The 12,124-nt window shown below is 39.0% G+C and overlaps 1 long non-coding RNA gene across 1 annotated transcript; it reads left to right on the forward strand.

Annotated features, from left to right (window-relative positions):
- Window positions 1-5,363: 5,363 nt before the first annotated feature.
- Window positions 5,364-10,238, forward strand: LOC140734102 (uncharacterized). The gene is made up of 2 exons (XR_012100472.1): window positions 5,364-5,451; window positions 8,462-10,238. It is a non-coding gene; the product is annotated as an uncharacterized lncRNA (long non-coding RNA).
- The last annotated feature ends 1,886 nt before the right edge of the window (window positions 10,239-12,124 follow it).

Raw genomic sequence — 12,124 nt, forward strand, 5'->3', positions numbered from 1 at the left:
CCCTCTGCCATCCAATTTCTTACTGGACTTTAAACGCATGAGCACTACCTCACTACTTTTTTATTTCTGTTTTTTTGGCACTACTTATTTTAATTTTATTATTTAATAGATGTATATACGTGTGTGTGTGTGTATGTATGTGTGTATATATATCTATATATATATATATATATACTGCAATTAATTTTGTCTCTATGTTATTTATCATGTATGTTATTGTACTGCTGCCATAAAATTAACAAATTTCACAACACATGCTGATGATATTAAACCAGAGCTTCACTTACAAAATGCTGGAGGAACTCAACAGGCCATGCTGCCTGGCCCAAAGGTTCCTCCAGCATTTCGTGTGTGTTGCTTGGATTTCTGGCATTGCAGATTTTCTCTTATTTGATATTAAACCTGATTTTGATTCTGATACGGATCTGAAAATTTGTAGATGGCATGGGGTGCAGTGGACAGTGAGGCAGGCCAGAGAAGCTTGCAAAGTGATGTGGACCAGCTGGGGGGCAAAGCCTGAGGAATGGTGATAAAATTTAATGAGAGGTGGTGCACTTTGGAAGGATAAACCAGACTAAGACTTACTCAGTGAATGGTGTGATACTGTGTGGTAGAACAAAGGGACCTAGAAATGCAGGTCCATAATTCCACAAAAGTGGCGTCGCAAACAGATAGGGTCATAAAGAGAGCTTTTGGCACTTTGGCCTTCATAAATCAGGCACTGTGAGAGCTTGGGAGTTGCTGAAGTTGTATAAGATGTTGATAAAGTCAAATTTGGACCATTACTGTATTTGCAGTTCTGGTTACCTACAGCCAGGAACTACAATTGAAAGAGGGAAGAGAAAGTTACAGGGATGTTGCCAGGACTTGAGGACCTGAGATGCAGGGATAGGTTGAATAGATTTGGACCGAGAATTTCACAGATAGTTTCTAAGGTGACGTACTATGCTGTGTTAACTGTGTTCAAAAATGTAGTAAAACTGCTTCTAGTCTGTCTACCAATAATATCCAGCAATAGGACCCTGCCAGCAAGCACAGGAGTAATCCATGCCACTCAGGGAAGGAAAATATATTTTGCAAAAGTGGTGGTGAGTTGAGGGGGAAATGGGTTCTCACTAAACATCACACAAAAACTCAGCAGATCAGGCAGCATCTATGGAAACTAATAAACTGTTGATATTTTGGGCTGAGACCCTGAATAAGTACTCCTCTTCCATTTCATTCCATAAGAAATCAAATAAAACAAGAGTGGAATGCTCCTGAGGGTGGAACCTTGGGAGAGCCCATAGCCTTGACCTCCACAGGAAAAGCAAATGGGAGTTCATAGAGCTTTTTACAGGTTTCAGCAAGGGCATAGAAGGCAGTTTGATTATTTATTTAATCAAATCAAGCCATTTATTCAGTACGGCTTTAGGAAAACCTTAACTTTTGTAGAAAGCTAAGAAGCTTCTTAAGAAGAGCGTTAAGAAACTTCTGCTGCATCATTGCCTGGTATGGCAACTTGAATGCACAAGAATGAAAGAAGCTGCAGAGAATACTGGTCTCAACCCAATACATCATGGACATATCCTGCCCATCATCAGAAGTATTTACATGAGGTGCTGCCTAAAGAAGGTAACATTGCTCATCAAAGATGCCCACCATCCAGGCCACGCCATCTTCTCTCAGCTGCCTTCAGGTAGAAGGTAAAGAAGGCTGAAGCTGCACACCACCGGGTTCAAGAACAGCTTCAACCATTTGAACCAACCTACATGACACTAAACACTATCTCAGCATGGCAACATCACTTTTTAATATAGTTCTAACTGTGTCCCTTTTGTAAACAGTCATGGATAATTGATGACCTGTTTGTTTTTCTTGTGAATACTGATTATCTGATCCGATGTGCCTGTGCTGCTAGTACAAGTTAGTTTTTCACTGCACCTGTGCACACATGCACTTATGCATATGACAATAACCTTGTCTTTGACAAAATCTGGCTGTTGTGTGAGTAAATAGAATTATTAGATTATAGACCAGTGAAAATGAAAATTATACCAAATAGATCATTGTATTTTTGTGAATGTAGTCTAGGAGAGTTTTAGATCTGAAAAATGGTTCACTGGCAAACAAAAATGCCATCAAGAGTCAGGAGTCAAATATCCTGGTTTGCAGCATGTTTGCAGCATGTACAATTAAAGTATGCACAAACAATAGATTATTACAAGTTATTAGTAATTATATTTTCACATAATTATTAACAACAATTTTTTAAAAATTGATTTGTTGTATAATTCTTAATGAATGGCAGCTATTAAGTCTTGTCATCTAATTAATCATTAGTTTTTTGAAGTAGGCCCTGATCGGTAGAATAAATGGACTGAATATGTATCATATAATGGGAATATAGTGGGAGTATAATAGGAGTGAGAATGTATCATATAACAAGAGTTCTTTATTGTGAGTTGAAATTAGCAAAGACCACCCAGGCTTTCATTCGGATATTTAAAACCTGAAAAAAGAATTTAGCAACATTGGAAGCAGTTCAAAGAAGATTCCTAAGACAAGAGGGTTGTCCTACCAGGAAAGATATTAAACAGTTTGAGTCTTTGTCCACTGGAATTTAGAAGAATGAAAGGCGACATCATTCAAAGTTCAAGTTCAAGTTGGTTTTTATTGTCGTTTGGACCATAACTGCTGGTACAGTACACAGTAAAAATGAGACAGCATTTTTCAGGACCATGGTGCTACATGAACAATACAAAAACTACACTGAACTACGTAAACCAACACAAAAACTACACTAGACTACAGACCTACCCAGGACTGCATAAACTACACAGAACAGTGCAAGCATTACAATAAATAATAAACAAGACAATAGGCACAGCAGAGGTTAGTAGGTTGATAGTCTGATAGCTTGGGGGAAAATCTGTTACATAAGTAATCAGCTGAATGGCGATGCCCGGGATTCCGTCCGTTTCTGTACTCCTGCCGAGTATTTCGTTGCCACATAGGTAGTCAATTTAATGTCCATTTGAGAGCAGAATGGATGGGAGAGCCGGCCGGCTAGGCCTTGCTTTTTTCTTGGCACGGACTCCTGCCCACTTGCCTCGCTTCTGCTTCCTTGAACACCGAGGTACAAAGGGGGGGTTTTTACAGGGTGAATGTTGGGTTGTTTTAACCAGTAGTAGAGTCCTGAACAAAAGGACTTAACTACAAGAGGTTGTTAATTTAATACTGAGATGTGTAGACTATTTTTTCTCGGGGGGGGGGGGGTGAATCTCTGGAAGTCTGCCCTTGGTGGTGGAAGCTGGATCATTAGAGTGGAGGATAAATATTTGTTAGATTGAGGGATAGAAGGGTATGGAGAAATGGCAAAGAAAAGGAGTTGAGGTCACCATAGATCAGGCATGATAATGGTGAACATGGCATGGAAGGCCAGAAGGCCTACTTCTGCTCCTACTTTCTTCTGTTCTTGCATTCAGTTACTCTGGTTCCCAGTTCTTCAAAATACAGTAACTCCATGTAATTTGAAGGCAAAGAATGAGATTTCAGAATTAAGAAAATAATAAAGATAAGACTGAAGTTATCCCTCTCCATTCTAACTGAACATTGAATTGAGACTTGCAAAGCACAAGAGAACATAACATTGCTCAGAACCTGAGAAATTATTCACTAAGCTCTTGGTAAGACTGGCAGGAATTCTGCAAAGACAAGTGAAGGAGCATTCTATATGTATGCCTGTGGTGAGGTCGAGAATCTGGGGGAGACTGCAGGCTCTGCTAACTATTTTTGTCCATTGTGTCTTTGCAGGGACACAGTTCAGCTCTCACCTTCTGAGGTTTAGTGTGGATTTGGCTGAAGCTCAAGACAGGCCTCAGAACTTCTACAGCCAGATATAATTAATTCCAGATGGAATTAATTAACTTAACTTTGGTTTGAAAAGCTTCCTGAGAAGAAACCTTTATATTCTTGGCTTGCCTAGCTATCTAGCTAAAGCACTTCCCAGGCCACTGTTCCATTCTGGCAACAAAAGGAATTGCTCCAATTTTGTTGCCCACTGTTGACCATCTGTGCCAAGAAGCCCTACAAATCCAGCAAGTGATCTCATTCATGCAATTTGGGTCAGAGTTATGGTTTCCAGACACTGGCACATCTGGTGGTGAGTCTGCCCAGTTAGAATATTAATCTCCTTTCTAAGTAAATATATAGAGCAATAGTTGCCAAATCCAATGTTCAGTCTGCACTATATTTGTAGACATCATCTAGGGAGAGAAAAGTTGCTATAATTGGAATTACTTTCTGAGCCAATATGAAAAAAAGTTACTCTAGAGTTCCTGCTCCTGAGTGCTATCCAATGTCATTCTACATTTTTGCAATGACTGCATTCTAAACCATTTAATTAGCTATAAAGCAATTTAAAATGCCATAAGTTTACAAAACACATTTTAATTCTGTTTTATTAACTTTCGAGCATATATGTGTAAGGTGAGAACAAAATTACTACAGCTGTGGTACCTTTTTGTATGAATATCAGGCAATTGTCTCAGAGACCGAAAGAAAATTAATGTGTCAAAATTGAGTTTCATTTAAGAATATGAAGATTGCAAACTTATTTGAATGAATAATTAAAAAATGCATGTTGTCAGGCATTGCTTTAATAAATATTCCTCTAATTGTTTTACTCCTTTGTTCCTTTTCCTTCACAATCCTCCATCCTAACAATGCCAGGCTTCACAATCCTCCATCCTAACACTGCCAATCTTTACAATCCTACATGCTAACACTGCCAATCTTCACAATCCTCCATTCTAACAAAACCAGGCTTCACAATCCTCCATCCTAACAATGCCAATCTTATCTTGCCACTGAACCACTAATTTTCAAACATTTTCTATTTCTCACTTATCAGGATTTATGTATTCTAATAACTTCTGCATAACTAGACCTATTTGACTTGTGCTCTCTTTAAATCCGTTCATGCATATCGAGCGTGCAACAGCATGGTGTTTAAGTTATTGGGCTAGTGAAATTGGACTATTGATCTGGATGTATGAATTCAAATTCCACACTACCAGTTGGAATACTTATTTCACTTTATTGCTTGAATCAGCATCAAGTCATTCCATCAATCAAGGTGATTACTAATGACTTTGAAACTACCTATTGTTTTAATAATGTTTTTCAGAGAAGGAAATTTGGCTTTCTGTAAGGTGTTAAGTTCCAGTAAGACGATGGTGCGTTCAGATGCAATGGCCTCTTTGGGGCTAACCAAAGGTGTCTTTTGTCTTACTTAAATTGTTTTTTTATGATCACTAGACTACTGAACATTAATAACTTCACGTATTGCAGGTCTAACCATCTGTGAGTTGCTTATTGACGGAGGAGCTGGACTTTGTGTGGACCGTGCTGCTGTCCGCTACAGAGAGGCGGTGGAGTGAGTGCACGAAGGCAGTATGCAGTCTAACAGTGAGTGACTATCTTGGACACTTTTGAGGCTGACGGTGGGGTAGCTGTGTGGCCTCTTGCCGTGGGTTTGAATGTTGCAGGAGTCCAGGAGGGGAGATGCCAGAGGCGATGAACAATCGCCTACATATGCTCATTTGTGGACTGCTGAGAACTGCTTGCTCTTGCCAACAACACTCATGCACCATCAATTTACAGGACATGTCACTCAGGAACTTGGCTAGATTATATTTTTTCTATGACTGTATGTTTACTGTCTTATCTGTGGTATGTGTGTCATGTGCTGTGTGTGACTGTTGGTATGGAGTTTTGCATTTTGGTCCTTGACTGTTTTCATGGATATTAATCTATGGTTGAATGTGTAAGGAGCTTGTATGTTATCTTTGTGAACCTGAAGGTTTCCTTCAGATGCTCTGGTTTCCTCACACATTCCAAAGATGTACAAGTTGGGGCTAGTAAGTTGTGGGCGTGCTGTATTAGCACCGGAAGTGTTGCCCCCAACACATCTTCAATGCAAACAGCACATTTCACTAGACATGTGACAGGTAAAGTTAATCTTTAAACTAGTCTCCAAAATCCTTCATTTGAAAGGATTTAGGGATGGACAGCAATTGTTGGCTTTGCAAGTCACATTTGCATGCTGTAAAGGAACAGGTCTGGAAATAGACATAAGATTCTGCAGATGCAGGAATCTGCGGCAACAAACAAGCTGCTGGAGAAATCAGCAGGTTGAACAGCATCTGTAGGTGGAAGGAATTGCCAGTATGTGAGATTGATGCAAAATGTTGATATTTCCTTTCCTCACAGAGATAGACACAGCTCTGAAGCTAAGCCTATTTTTCACTACTTTGGTGTTCTGCCCTACAAAACTCTATCCTGTTTGCTCTTCAGATTATTGAAATTTATTTTGTTTATTTTTCTTTTACTTTTTATGCAGTTTAATAAAACTACCCATGCTACTGCAAGGACTTTACCCAAGCGATCTTCCATCTCTTTCCCGCCAGGAGCTATGACCCCCTGAGTACTCCCAGTAGTTTGTTCTCTGCTCACTCGTTCACCATTCTTCTCCATTTCCCAGTTCTTACGGAGACATAGACTGCTGCCCCCAGAGTTCACTAAATTTAATTCTCCATTGTTCACTCCACAACTTTATCACTTTGTAATTCCAGCAATTCGCAGGGCAATATGTTCCAAGGCTGTTGAGGAAGAAGTGTAAGTAGCAGGTACAATGAGGCGCCCCTTGTTAGCCCACTGTATGTAACAGGAAACTGAGAAACCTTATGGGGAAATCAAAGTGAGAGGATTAATGCACACAAGATTAACTTCAGTAATTATACAGCTGTAATCCTATTTTGGCCCACAGATAGTTAGTGAGGAAGTAACATTTAATTAAACGTGTTGATTGACCGCAAGCCAGTGCTTGCTGTTGTTACACAGCTGATTGAGCACACGGGAAGTGGAATGGAATAGATCAAATGTGAGCAATGTTGGCTTGAGGTTTGACCTTCTGTCAAATGACAAGGCAGGCGACCTCTCTCTCTGGGCTTTATTTGGTTAATAATTGTACAGCATCAGCATTGATAATTTTTCACTGACAATTCAACTGATTTTTTTTTCTAGTGGTTTTATGAAATATACAGAGAATTACTTGTAATGACTTCAACATTTAAATATTTCTTGTGTGCTCAATAAGCACACTTTTTAAATGTTTGTTTTTACATTTTCCTCTTGCTTGTCTTTATAAAGCAGACTCTCATCTGAATTGTCCTGGGCCAAGAGGACAAAAAATGACCATGGGGAGTATTTCAATAATTTTCATTTGGTTAGAGATCAACTTTCTGTCACAATCTATCATATAGCTTTCACTCCACAAGTTCTGGATATGCCCATCATTGTGGTCTCAGCCCTGAGCAGTACTGGAAAAATAGCAGTTATCAACCGTGGATATGATGTGTTGTGGAACTGGGTAATAATCTCCTCTGTTCAGAATCAGGTTTAATATCATTGGCATATATCATGAAATTTATTGCTATACAGGAGCAGTACATTGTAATACATAATAAAACTGCATATTACATATATTAATAAGTCAAGTTAAATAAGTAGTGCAAAAAAAAAGGAAAAAAAGTGGTAGGAGTTCATGGATGTAAAGTTCATTCAGAAATCGGATGGCAGAGGGGAAGAAGCTGTTCCTGAATCACTGAGAGTGTGTCTTCAGGCTTCTGTACCTCCTCCCTGATGAAAAGAGGGCATGTCCTGGGTGATAGGGATCCTTAATGATGGATACTGCATTTTTGAGGCACACTCCTGAAAGGTGTCCTGGAAGCTGGGACATGATGGAGTTGACTGAGTTTATAACTTCCTGCAGCTTATTTTGATCAACAGTTCATAATCTTGCTGAGTCCACTCAGACCTCATGAGATTCATCTTATTTGGTTTCAGTTCTTGATTCTGCTTCTACTTTGTTTTTTTTTTAAAAAAAAAAGTAAACTGAGCCCACTTGTTCATGCTCCCATTTGTGTTCCACCACTTGGGGTCTTCCGTTGGTCGGGGTCAACAAGCGCTGAATTCAATATAGGACTGCCTTAGAGTCTCCAGGTCCAGATTTTTCCTCAAAGTTTACTCCTGAAGCCTTCCCCATGAGTGGGTATAGCCACAAGACAGTGGAAGTTTGAAATCAGAGTTTTCCTTCTCCTAGATGAGCTGCCAACCACGGCTGATGAGTCCCATCTGCCTGAAGAGACAGTAGCTAAGGCTGGGCTTAGTAGCTAAGCCCCAAGTGAAGGGCAGTAGCTGGACGTGGTTGTCCAACATCCTTAAGGAACCAAACACCGCTATATTCTTTATATTCACACCAAAGTCCAAATTAAGATCCTATACATTAAAATCAAGAGTGCAGGTATATTTCAAATTTCTGCCAAGTTTCCATCAGTGATATAAACTTAGTTTGTGCATTATTTTTACAAAGTCTTTGCTTGTTTGTCCTAATAACTCGATCTTCTGCCTTCTCCAGCATCACGTTTTGTTTGATTATCATTCCTGTGAAGTTCCTTGGAGATCTTAAAAGAAGCATGAAGACTTGATGCCAAAAGCAACACTTTCTGCCAAACTGGGGATGTATCACACACAAAGCAGGAAAAACTAAGAACTTATTTGCAATATTTCTGGCTTGGCATTGCCACATAGAACATGGCATGAAGAACAATATTTTGTGAATTTTCAAAGATTGTAGCCCAGTCTATAATCTTTCCTTTCAGGAATCAATCTCATAATTGTAATAGAAAGTAAGACGATAAAAGAATCAAAATATCAATATTTTGATGTTACTTTTCCTAATGACTTGAGCCATAGAACCGTTATGGCACACACACCATAGAGCGGTTATAGAGTCATAGTCTATTGAATCTCTGTTGGCTTTATCAGACTGATCCATCATATACATTTTTAAATTTTTTTATTCATTTACGGGATGTGGGCATTGCCAGCTAAGCCAGAATTTATTGCCTATCCCTAGTTGCCCTTGAGAAGGTGGTGATGAGCTGCCTTCTTGAACTGCTGCAGTCCCTGAGGTAAAGGTACACCCACAGTACTGTTAGGGAGGGAATTCCATGATTTTGACCCAGCAACAATGAAGGAACAGCGCTGGGTTTCCAAGTCAGGATGGTGAGTGACTTGGAGGGGCATTTCCAAGTGGTGGTGTTTCCGGTATCTGCTGATCTCGTCCTGGATGGTAATGGTCGTGAGTCTGGACCATTCTTTCTCAAACAACCTGGAAAACTTTTATTACTCAAATAATTATCTAATTCCCCCTTGGAAAGCAAGAAACTTCACTATTAGCCATTGCATTGCAGATTATGATAATTAGTGTTAAAATAGTTTTAAAATAAAAACTCTGGAGCTTTTTCCAGTTAAGCTTCTGTCTTCAATCACTTGATTCCTCTGCTAATGGAAACAAGCTATCCCTATTTTTCATAACCTTCCCTCAAACTCTCTTAGCCAAGAGCAACAACCTCATTTTCTCTAAACTATCCTTATAATTCACACTCCTCAATCACTAGAATAATTTTAGCAAATAACACCTCAACACTTTGCACCTTGAATTCATCTGTCTTCCTAGATCCCATTTGACCATTTTACCCTCCTGCAATTTATCCTCCTCCTCTTTGTTTCTTTTCCCATCAACCTAAACTGGCCCAGCTTTGGAATATGAAGAAGAAATCTCCTGGGATCTCACCAACCAGAAGAAACCTCTAAACATCTTATTAGTGTATATGTTGTCAGGAGTTACAATAGTGGCAAAGTTCACAGGACATTTACAATGACCAATTAACCTTCCTAGTATGTCTTTGGACAGTGGGCAGAAACAGGAGGACTCAGAGAAAACCCCCATATTTCCTGGGAGGGACGTACAGAGACTCCTCACAGAGTGGCACTGGAACTGATCTCCGGCATGTCCCGAACTGTAATAGTGTCACGCTAACCGCTACACTACTGCGGCAGATTCCACGGAGAGGACGTACGGAGACTCCTAACAGAACGGCACTGGAACTGAACTCCAACACTCCAAGCTGTAATAGCAGCACGCTAACTGCTAACTGCTACACTACCGCGGCACCCATAAGTTGAGACAGAGTTGAGGAAGCAATCAAAGGGAAAATTGGGAAATATGAAAGACCTTTGAATTTTATTTCTGTGGTGTATTTGAGTAATATTGTAAACATATTGTTTTATTATGCATTCTTTATTGTTTAAATAATTCATTGTGGGCTATAAGTAAAAATGCACTCTCATTCTGGACTCTGTGTTTTCCTTTCAAGTAGTTTAATGTTTCAGAGTTACAAAATACAACTGTAGAGAAGGGTAAGTTTTAAAACAAACCCAAGACAACTACCTAACTGTTGAAGTACAGTGAGACATCTGAGTTTATAAAAAGTACAGTGATAAATTGTCGAGTAAAGAAAGTGGTGCATGACATGATTCTTCAGGAACAGGCAGATAATGTCAAGTTTTAAAAAAAGGCAGAAAATGGAAGAATTCAAATGTTCCTAGGCAGTGAGTACTGTGTGATGATAATCATTAAAACAAAAGCAGAAATGGCTGGCTACATCGGAAATATTGACATGTTTGATTATCCAACAGATAACTGGATATTGTATACAGAATGGATTTGGCAGTATTTTAAAGCAAATGGAATAGCAAATGAGAAACAAGTACCTATTTTACTGAGTGCATTGGGTTTAAAAACGTACAGTTTGCTTCGAAGTTTAACTGTTTCAACCATATCAGCTGAAATTAGCTTTGTTGAAATCGTGAAAGTAATAAAGGAACATTTAGAACAAAACCATTGTTGATTGCAGAACACTTTAGGTTTCATTATTGGAATCAAAAGGAAGGGGAGTCCATTTCAGCATATGTGGCTGAATTGAAGTTGTCTGATCATTGTCGGTTTGGTAGTTTGGTGATGGGCTTAATGATGCACTCAGAGATCATTTAGTTTGTGGAATCTTAGACGGAAGCATTAAAAAATGGAAGTGCAACTTGCATTTAAAAGAAACAATTGAAATTGCTGTATCAACAGACAGAAATGCAATTGAGTTGTAGTCAGGAATGACAGTGAGCATGAACAAAACTGCAATACTGAAACAGGCCAAACAAATTATATTATCATTATGGCAGGGGCTCACATACACCAAACAAATGCAGATTTAAAGGTAACACTTGCAGAAAATACAACAAAGTATTTCGGGCATCCAAAAGTAAATAGAACGCACAGAGAAGACAAAAAGGTTAAAAGTTGAGTTGCATTTTCAAAAAGAACACTAATCTGCATGCTGTAAATGAAAAAAACTGATAATGATGAGAGTGACACAGGACTGAGTATCCTAGAGATTTACAATGTGAAAATTAACAATAGACAAGCAATATGGCTTATACCAGAAGTGAATGGTAAATTAATTAACATGGAATTGGACACAGGTTCAACTGTTTCAGCCATTCCACAAAATAAGTTTGAATGGCATTTCAAAGACACTAAACTGAAGCCTGCAGATATCCAACTAAGAACTTATGCTGGAGAAAAGATAACTCCTGTGGGACATTTATAAATCTTGTACACCTCAATCATGGTTTATAAACTACCATGGTAGTTCATGTATATCATGTACCATGTATATCATGGTAGTTTATAAACTACCAAGCTGACAATGATCAGACAACTTCAATTCAGCCACGTATGCTGAAATGGACTCCCCTTCCTTTTGATCCAGATAATGTAACCTAAGGTGTTCTGCAATCAACAATGGTTTTGTTCTAAATGTTCCCTTATTACTTTCACGATTTATAATGTCCCACAGGAGTTATAAAGACATTTATAACAGTCTTTACAACAACCAACAAGCCACTTTGGGTTTGAATGTGGTAAAACAGGGCCAGTATTGTTGGGATGTGATTGGCTGAGACAACTACAACTTGATTGGAGATCCACCCGTCATTTGCATGCCACATCCCCTGCAAGAGAATCAACTGAAAGCAGATTAAGAAAGATACTGGATGATGCCACAAATAGAAAGGGTACAGAGGAGATTTACCAGGATGCTGCCTGGTTTAGAGAGTATGGATTATGATCAGAGATTAAGGGAGCTAGGGCTTTACTCTTTGGAGAGAAGGAGGATGTGAG

This window comes from Hemitrygon akajei, chromosome 10, assembly GCF_048418815.1.
Source record: "Hemitrygon akajei chromosome 10, sHemAka1.3, whole genome shotgun sequence".
Taxonomy (NCBI): domain Eukaryota; kingdom Metazoa; phylum Chordata; class Chondrichthyes; order Myliobatiformes; family Dasyatidae; genus Hemitrygon; species Hemitrygon akajei.